Source organism: Triturus cristatus, chromosome 1_2, assembly GCF_964204655.1.
Source record: "Triturus cristatus chromosome 1_2, aTriCri1.1, whole genome shotgun sequence".
Taxonomy (NCBI): domain Eukaryota; kingdom Metazoa; phylum Chordata; class Amphibia; order Caudata; family Salamandridae; genus Triturus; species Triturus cristatus.
Window position 1 is genome coordinate 24535487 of NC_140580.1, and position 8421 is coordinate 24543907.

The 8421-nt window shown below is 43.1% G+C and overlaps 1 long non-coding RNA gene across 1 annotated transcript; it reads left to right on the plus strand.

The window, feature by feature from the left end:
* The first annotated feature begins 6888 nt into the window (after nt 1–6888).
* LOC146866671 (uncharacterized) lies at nt 6889–7484 on the plus strand. Its single transcript, XR_014965711.1, has 2 exons — nt 6889–6983; nt 7299–7484. It is a non-coding gene; the product is annotated as an uncharacterized LOC146866671 (long non-coding RNA).
* Nucleotides 7485–8421: the final 937 nt, after the last annotated feature.

Genomic DNA, 8421 nt, shown 5'->3' on the forward strand with positions numbered 1-8421 from the left:
CTTCACAGTAACTACCATCTCTCTAGAACACCTTTTCGCAGTTCTAAGTTCTGCATAATCACTTAGTTCAACTCCCAATGCCTTGAAAACGCAATGGGACAATATCTTCCTCAGGGTTCCCTTTTACTGTACCAGAGATTCTAGATAATCCTTGCTTTCTGGATTCTCACTTGTCCTTAGAATAAACAATATCCCAACACCTTCTGAGCTGGTTATTAATTACTTTGGCAAGCATTCACCCTCACTTCAGTTGTTCCATTTAACAGTTTAATAAAGCCTCCACTCTTACCTGTGAAAGTCCCAACTTTACAGCAAGCTCACCAAACGTTTTCTTAAAAACAGAGGTTCCTTTTTTCCCCCAGACTCTTGTCAGGGAGCATGGTCTCTTCTAGGATTACCCTAAATAACAAACACTGTAAAAGGGAGTTGCCCCTTTTTATACTTGTGATCTTTAAAATGGGCACTGAGATTTGGAACAGCCGAGACCTGCGGGAGTATCATCCCGCGGGAGATTGCCGCTGAGATCTGAAGAGAACATGCCACCAAAACAAGTGTGACTACCAAAGCTCCTTCCACAATGAGTGTTCCTCTTCTCTGGCTACAAATGCCATTGTACACTAGTTTTATAGGGTGCGTCCTCAAAGTGGAAACTCCCACTTGGCCACTTCATTGTGCAAAGAATCTTCCCAAGATGGTCATGTTTTTCTTTTGCTTGCTACACCATCAATCATATTTAGGCCATCATTAGCAATGGCCTTGATCCTATATACATTATTTTCATCGCCCTCCAGTTACCAATACTGGGAGTCATGGGAATATAAGGTATTACAGATTTGTGGTGAATGTATTGATTTTGGAGAGGGCTGAGATCCCTACTCAAGCAACAACAACCGTTGTTGTCAGGGTGAACCACAAAAGTTACTAAATTCACCTCTGCTTAACCCTCAGGTAGCTTGGCACAAAGCATTCAGACTTAACTTAAAGGCAATGTGCAAAATATTTATTCAGCACACAAACAATAAAAAAATGAAAACACAACACAACAAAAATACTAACCCAATTTAGAAAAATAGAGTACATCTTAATAAAGAAAATGCTACTACAATGACAGAAGTACAATCAGCCGATCTGGAGATAGCGTCCAAAAGCACAGAGTACCACTTACAGTCATCTGGTTGTGTTAGACTGGGGCAAAGTCACAAGCTCAGGCTGACTGCAACGGAGCGCAGGCCGGATTCAGGGACCCGGTTAGTCCCTCTGAATAAGCTACCTTCTCAAAGTCTGGATCGAAGAGTTCTGTTTGCGGTGGAGGAGGCCACCAGGAGCAGGGTGAGCATTATTGAAAGTGGTCACAGAAGCGTGAATTGCAGCCCGGGCAGCTTGGGCTGTTGTCACTGTAGCACAAAGATCCTGTCGCCCGTCGGAAATGGTTGTTGTCTGAGTTTTGCATTGGTGGTCACCACAGGCTGTCATTGCTGTAGTGCAAAGTGCTGATCTCACGTTGACGGTCTTTGTCAGTGGTCACTGTAGCGCAGAGGGTTAAGTTCACTGGAGCTTCGCACTGGTGGTCGTCAAGGGTGGCAGAGTCTCAGCACAAATGGGCATGTTCGCAGCCCCAAAGAGCTCAAAACTTCAGGATTCACGTTTCTTCACAGGAGCAGCTGTGCTGATGCCAGCCAAGGGACCATCATCTGGGAGTACCTCTTGTGGATCAGGAACGCACTCCAGCAGAGGCCACATGGGCTCAGGCAGGTTGGTTTGAAGGTCCAGGCAGGTCCAGTGGAACAGGTCAGCTGGGCAGTTGCAGGGAGGCCTCTGGAGGTTGTTGTGTTCCTAATGCTCATACAAGAAGTCAGCCAACTGATCCTTTGAGTCTCTCATGTAGCCTGGGAAGAAGGGAGCAGGTCCAGTCTTCCTACTCAGAGAGCAGGGCAGACCTCAAACCACATTGCAGTGATCAATGTAACACAACAGTCCTTCCTCTGTAATGGTCACAGGTCCAGGTGTGTACTAATGAGTGGCTCTAGAGGTCTAATATTTATACCTGGTGTCAGCCTTTGAATGGGTAGATTGCCTATACTACCCCACATCTTTTTCTTGAAAGTTCTTTACTTTCCCATTCAAGGTTCCAAGAAGTCTCTGGTGATAAAAGACTAGTTTCAGGTTCTTTTGTGTACGATGGAGGCAAACCATTTAAAGTATAAATGGGACATGGCTCGCCCCAACCATCTGGACAGGATAGCCAATTCTGCCAACCACTAGTTCCTCTGTGACAGTGTAAAGAGGATTTTAAATGACAATTAATTTCAGTCCAAAGAATTAGACACCGCCCTTCCTCTGTGAACCCCAAAGGGATCAGATGCGGAGTACCCCAGGATCCTCCCTCAGCCCACGCTCTTCAACATCTATATGGCCCCACTCACAACCATCGTCAGAAAACACGGACTCGGCATAGTGTCCTACGCCAATGTCATCCAGCTCATCCTCTCCCTCACCAAGGAACCCGACTTCACCAAACACAACTTCCAGGAAGGAATGAAGGTTGTCGTAACCTGGATGAGCAGTACCTGCCTTATCCTTATCCTCAGATCTTCCCTCTCAGCTGGGGATGACACATGGTGGTCCCACACACTAGGCAACCCCCCAACCACTCTTGGATCCTCAGCATCATACTCGACTACTCCATCACCACGAGCCGACAGATCAACGCTGTATCCTCTACATGCATCAGCACCCTCTGCATACTCCGCAAGACCTTCAAATGGATCCCCCCATAATGCAAGACGACCATCACCCACGCACTCATCATCAGCAGGCTGGACTACGGGAACGCTCTGTATGCAGTAATCAACAAATCCCTACTCCACAAACTCCAGACCGCCGCAGTCAGACTCATCCTCAGCATCCCACGACAAGACCACATCACCCAACACCTACGAGACCTCCATGGCTCCCCGTAGAAAAAAGAGTGACCTTCAAGCTGCTCACACACGCCTACAAAGCCCTCCATAACACCTGACCCCAATACCTCATCAAAAGAATCTCCTTCTACGCCCCCAAGAGAAACCTCTGCTCCGTTGATCTAGCCTTTACCCGAAATCCCCCACATCCACAGAGCCAGAACGGGAGGCAGATCCTTCTCCTACATCGCGACCAAGACCTGGAACAAACTCCCCCTCAGCATCAGACAAAGTCCCACACAGCGAGCATTCAGGAAGAGCTTCAAGACTTGGCTTTTTGGATGACGGGAGCTGCCATCCCCCAGCGCTATGAGACCCTCACAGGTGAGTAGTAGTGTGCTCCACAAATCCCTGACTGATTGATTTATATTTCTACCTGCTCCCAATCAAATGCAAGCAATGTATTAAATGTAATAACAAGCCCTGAGAAATCTATTTGCTCACTTGTTATGGTGAATCAGATTTTATCAGGGTGAGCTATTTTCTAGAGCCTACTGGCCCCTGGTGAGCTGATGAAGAGCCAGTGTTCTGTTCACTCCAAAAGAGAAGGAGCAATAAAGACGCCTTTAAATCTTGTTTTTATTTTGTCACATTTACTCTGGGTTTAGAGATAGAGGTCAAATGTCAGCTTCTGTCTTCTTACAATGTGCAGCATATTTTATCCTGAGAGTTTGGTGCTTATTTTTTTTCCCTGACTACAAAGTTAGAGGATTGTGTAAAGTGAACCGTCTGATAATCGTGCTGTATAAAGAATGTGACATGAAAGGCTGTAGGATGTCATTTTTCTCCTAATACACAGCATTTGAATTGCTTGTAAATCAACTGTTCAACATTTTTTAAACAAAATCAGTAGTTATGAAATCAGTTTTTTGTAATTATGTGTGATGGAAAAAAGATTTTAATAGGATGAAAACATGTCAGAACACTTTACTTGGGGATGTGCAAATGATAAACATTTTTCCTGAAACCCAAGTTCTACAGATTATTGTTTATATTCTATATAGTTCTATCAGTAAAACCTTATGTTAGTGGAAATCTTTATGTCCATTTCAATGTAAAATGTTCTGTTTGTAAAGGACTGAATTACCACATCATGCTTTCGTACTACATTTATTAAAAATGAGGTTGTATGCATGAACTGAAAAACATTGCTGCCCCCACACTGATGACAATGCTATTAGTTAACTAAGAGGCAAGTTATGGGTTAGGTGTACCCTATATGTGGGCTGAATTCTTATTATACATGGAGCAAAGATTTAGTCTATCAAATCAAACAACAACGTTTTTTGTACTGTAGAAAGGCTGAACTTGCAGAATTGGATGTACCCTCATAGGTAATAATAAAGAAAAAGGTGGCTCTGTAAAATAAAATATTTGCCTGGGATCACACAATTTGAGACCAGTTTACAGATCAAGTACCCTACAGTTAGGTCAAGTAGATTATATAAGTAACAAGACCTGCAGGTCTGGTAAAATGTACCTGATTTTTCAAGGCCCTAAAAAGGTGACACAATGTTATCCAATGGGAGAGATAGGACCTACAGTAGTGAAAAACTAATTTAGGAGTTTTTCAATAACAGGACATGTAGAATTTAAACCCACTTGTCTTACTTTTTGAATGCACCCTGTGCTATTGGCTTTTAGGGCCCAGCTTAGAGGGTGACTTATATGCATTAAAAATGCTGGTCCAGGCCTGGCAAAAGGTTTATTTTGCTAGGCTGAAATGGCAGTTTAAAACTGCACTACAGACTACAGTGGCAGGCGTGATGCACGTTTTAAAAGGCTTCTTCAGTAGATGACACACTTAGTGCTGTGGGCCCAGTAGTAGCATTTAATTTACAGGCCCTGGGTATAGGTAGTACCATCTACTAGGGACTAAGTAAATTAAAGGTATCAACCAGGTATATTGTTTTAGGAAGATAGCAAATACACTTTACTACTGGCTAGCAGGGAAAAAGTGCAGAGTCTTCAACAAAAACATGTTCAGCAACAGAAAGCAAATATTGGTGGAACCCCTGCAAAAACGGTCCCGTCCAACAATGAGTGAAGTGGCGTTTCTGTGCTGATTCCTGCATGTTTCTACTTGATATTTGCCCGGGTGATTCCACCTGATTCCAGCAGGTGGAATCCATTTGTGACATGTCAGGCATATGTAGTGTTTAACTCACACAAAAGAGGGGTAGGAGGATAAAGTCCCGCTTCGACCTCCTTCAACAACTATGAAACCACTACCTAGAAGAGGGACTGTGTGCATAAAATGCTATAAGTCAGAGAAGTGGGGAAATCACACAGGAGTGTTAAAACTGCCCTCACACACAGTAAACTGTGTCATGCTTCATCATAGAGCTGCTAACACACCTCCGCGCAGACCAACGCTGGAGGTGGAGCAATAGGTAGGGGGAAGACAATACAACAAATAAATGACAAATAATGTGAGGATCACAAGTCAAAATAGGTGCAGAAACAGTGCTAAAAACTGGCCACAGGGAGTCCCATCTAACAATTTTAATGCTGGGTACCCTGTCCAGAATAAAAGTGATCACAGCACGACCAGTGGATGGTGGTATGGGAAACCTATTATGAGTTACCAACCCCTCCACTTTGCAAAAACCATCGACATGTTTCAGCCGGCACAATCTAATAACCCGGCTTTCATCAGGACTCACTCCTAAATGATCCCAAAGGTACTAACCCTACCTCCTTAGTTCCAGGGGTGGAGGGAAGACACCCTTGATGAGTAACTTACTCTGAGCAAGACACATGGTAAGAATGCACTCCTTCCCTTGTAATGTTCTTTAATTAAGCTGTTGTCATCTGAAGATGCGTGCGAACAGTTTGTGTGAACCGGCCCAATCACACATTTTATACAAAAGCGGTTAAATTAGGGCACGACCTTGCGCACCCATCTGTCGCACTGCTGAGTGGGAGAACGTCCCTCAAAAATCATCGTTACTCATTGATTTATACTTATTCATTATTTCTTTCCAAATTAGTACTGTTGCTTCACCATTATTTCATCAACCTTATAAAATCACCGCTGAGACAGCGTTGTTCCACCTTCATGCTTTATTTCATAATTTCCTTTTTCAAATTTTCATGTGTCTCCTGAGTGCCCATTACGACATTTCACAGCGACATGTTCAAAACAAAGCTCAAGGCAGATCATACGTCCTGGTAGACTCATTTCTTATACCCAATGCATTTCGAGCCCGTTCTCCCACTCAGCAGTGCGACAGATGGGTGCGCAAGGTCGTGCCCTAATTTAACCGCTTTTGTATAAAATGTGTGATTGGGCCGGTTCACACAAACTGTTCGCACGCATCTTCAGATGACAACAGCTTAATTAAAGAACATTACAAGGGAAGGAGTGCATTCTTACCATGTGTCTTGCTTAGCAATATTAAACCGTCCCAACCTAGTTTGCACCCTATGGAAGAAGGATTAAACACGGTACGTGAAATAAAATGAATTCATCACTGCTGAGACAGCGCAAAACATTTTGAGTGGACTTCATGAAGTTAAGAGCGCACAGATTATATGAGGACAACTGTGGCTGATTGATTGGACTGTTGAACTTGAACACTTTATTACACAGTAATGGCCATTTCACGGACTTATTTTTTGCTTATTTAGTTTCTAGTGTATGTTCACATACACAGACACATTAATGCATTCATTTTTTCATTTTTACTTTTATTACATGGTATTTTCGTAATAGATTGGTGTGGGTAATTTAAGGGTGGGATACGGGTAGAAAGCCAGGTTTCCTTTTGGTATCTTTTAGGCAATTTGGTTTGCGTTTTCTGTTAGTGCATGATGGGACTTATAGTTTTTACCAAGGTTTCTCAAGTGTGCAGCATAACCTCATAGGGTATTAAGTCACGTGAAGAGCATTGAACTACATCGCATCCCATTGGCTACATGAGGGGAAGTTTCCGTTTAAAACAAACAGTTTGACCGATTAAGAAGTAGTGCTACATGAAAGGAAAGATGAGGATGATTGCAGGCTGTGATTTCTGAGAGGTAATTGGAAAAACACTAGACATTTAGATGCCGTTTTTAAGGGGAGGAAAGAAATGTCAGTTAATCAGAGAGGCATTTAGACTGTTTTATGTTGTTGCACATAAATCACTCGATTTAATTTTCACCCTAATTTGCACCTTAAGTGCAGGTAGGAATTTTTGGCAAACAGGGAGGAGGGATGATTGTATTTATCGGAGGGGGCACAAGTTGGGCGTTTCACCACAAGGTTTCTTTTGAATTAGCCAAACGTTTTTTTAGTGCAATGTGAGTTCACAGCGAATTGATAGTCAAGCTGTTTCTGTTATTTTGTTGTAGAGACCCCTGACGAAGAGCCACACGGGCTCGAAATGCATTGGGTATAAGAAATGAGTCTACCAGGACGTATGATCTGCCTTGAGCTTTGTTTTGAACATGTCGCTGTGAAATGTCGTAATGGGCACTCAGGAGACACATGAAAATTTGAAAAAGGAAATTATGAAATAAAGCATGAAGGTGGAACAACGCTGTCTCAGCGGTGATTTTATAAGGTTGATGAAATAATGGTGAAGCAACAGTACTAATTTGGAAAGAAATAATGAATAAGTATAAATCAATGAGTAACGATGATTTTTGAGGGACGTTCTCCCACTCAGCAGTGCGACAGATGGGTGCGCAAGGTCGTGCCCTAATTTAACCGCTAACTTACTTTGAGAACATATGGTAGATCACCTTGCTCTCCAATAGGAACCTGTAAAAGAACCAACAAGAACACGTGTAAACTGAAAGGTGCTGTTCCCTCTGTGGAATATATGGTAACAACTATAGTGATGTGTAACCCCCCATAAAAAACAGCAGACATAACAGGGCATAATGATACAAGCTCAGGCCCTCATAAAGTGTTAAAGGTGCCCGGCGGTATGCCACAAAGGGGCCGATTCTGATATCAGACGAACGGGAGTCTGTCCGACATTGGTCAGGAACTGAAACCGAACGACGTCTTGTCATTGGTTTCAGACCTGCAAGTAGGATGAGACCGAACCCTGTTCGGTCGCAATCCTATAATTAACAATGGTAGCATACATTCCGAATAGAAAGCATGCTCGCATTGTTAAGTGCAGAGGTGCAGTTCATCCTTGCACCCCGTGGCAGGCACCCGGAAAGGAATCCTAAATGGCATGTCCGATGCGGTTAGGAGGGCTCCGACCGAGTGCATAGAACTGATGTGACAGTGAAAACCTGTTGCTAGTCCCTTCTGACTTTGCAGGCCACTATAAATTCGGACTCTGATGGCCTTTCCTTATCATTATCATTACATGCATTATGTCTCAATTTAGGTACCTCGATGGATGCTTATCCTTCTTGCTTCTGATTTTTCATCTCCATATAACTGTCATTACTGGTTACATACCAATCAGCACCTTAAATTATTTAACTGTATTTATACAGTATTATTGATAGG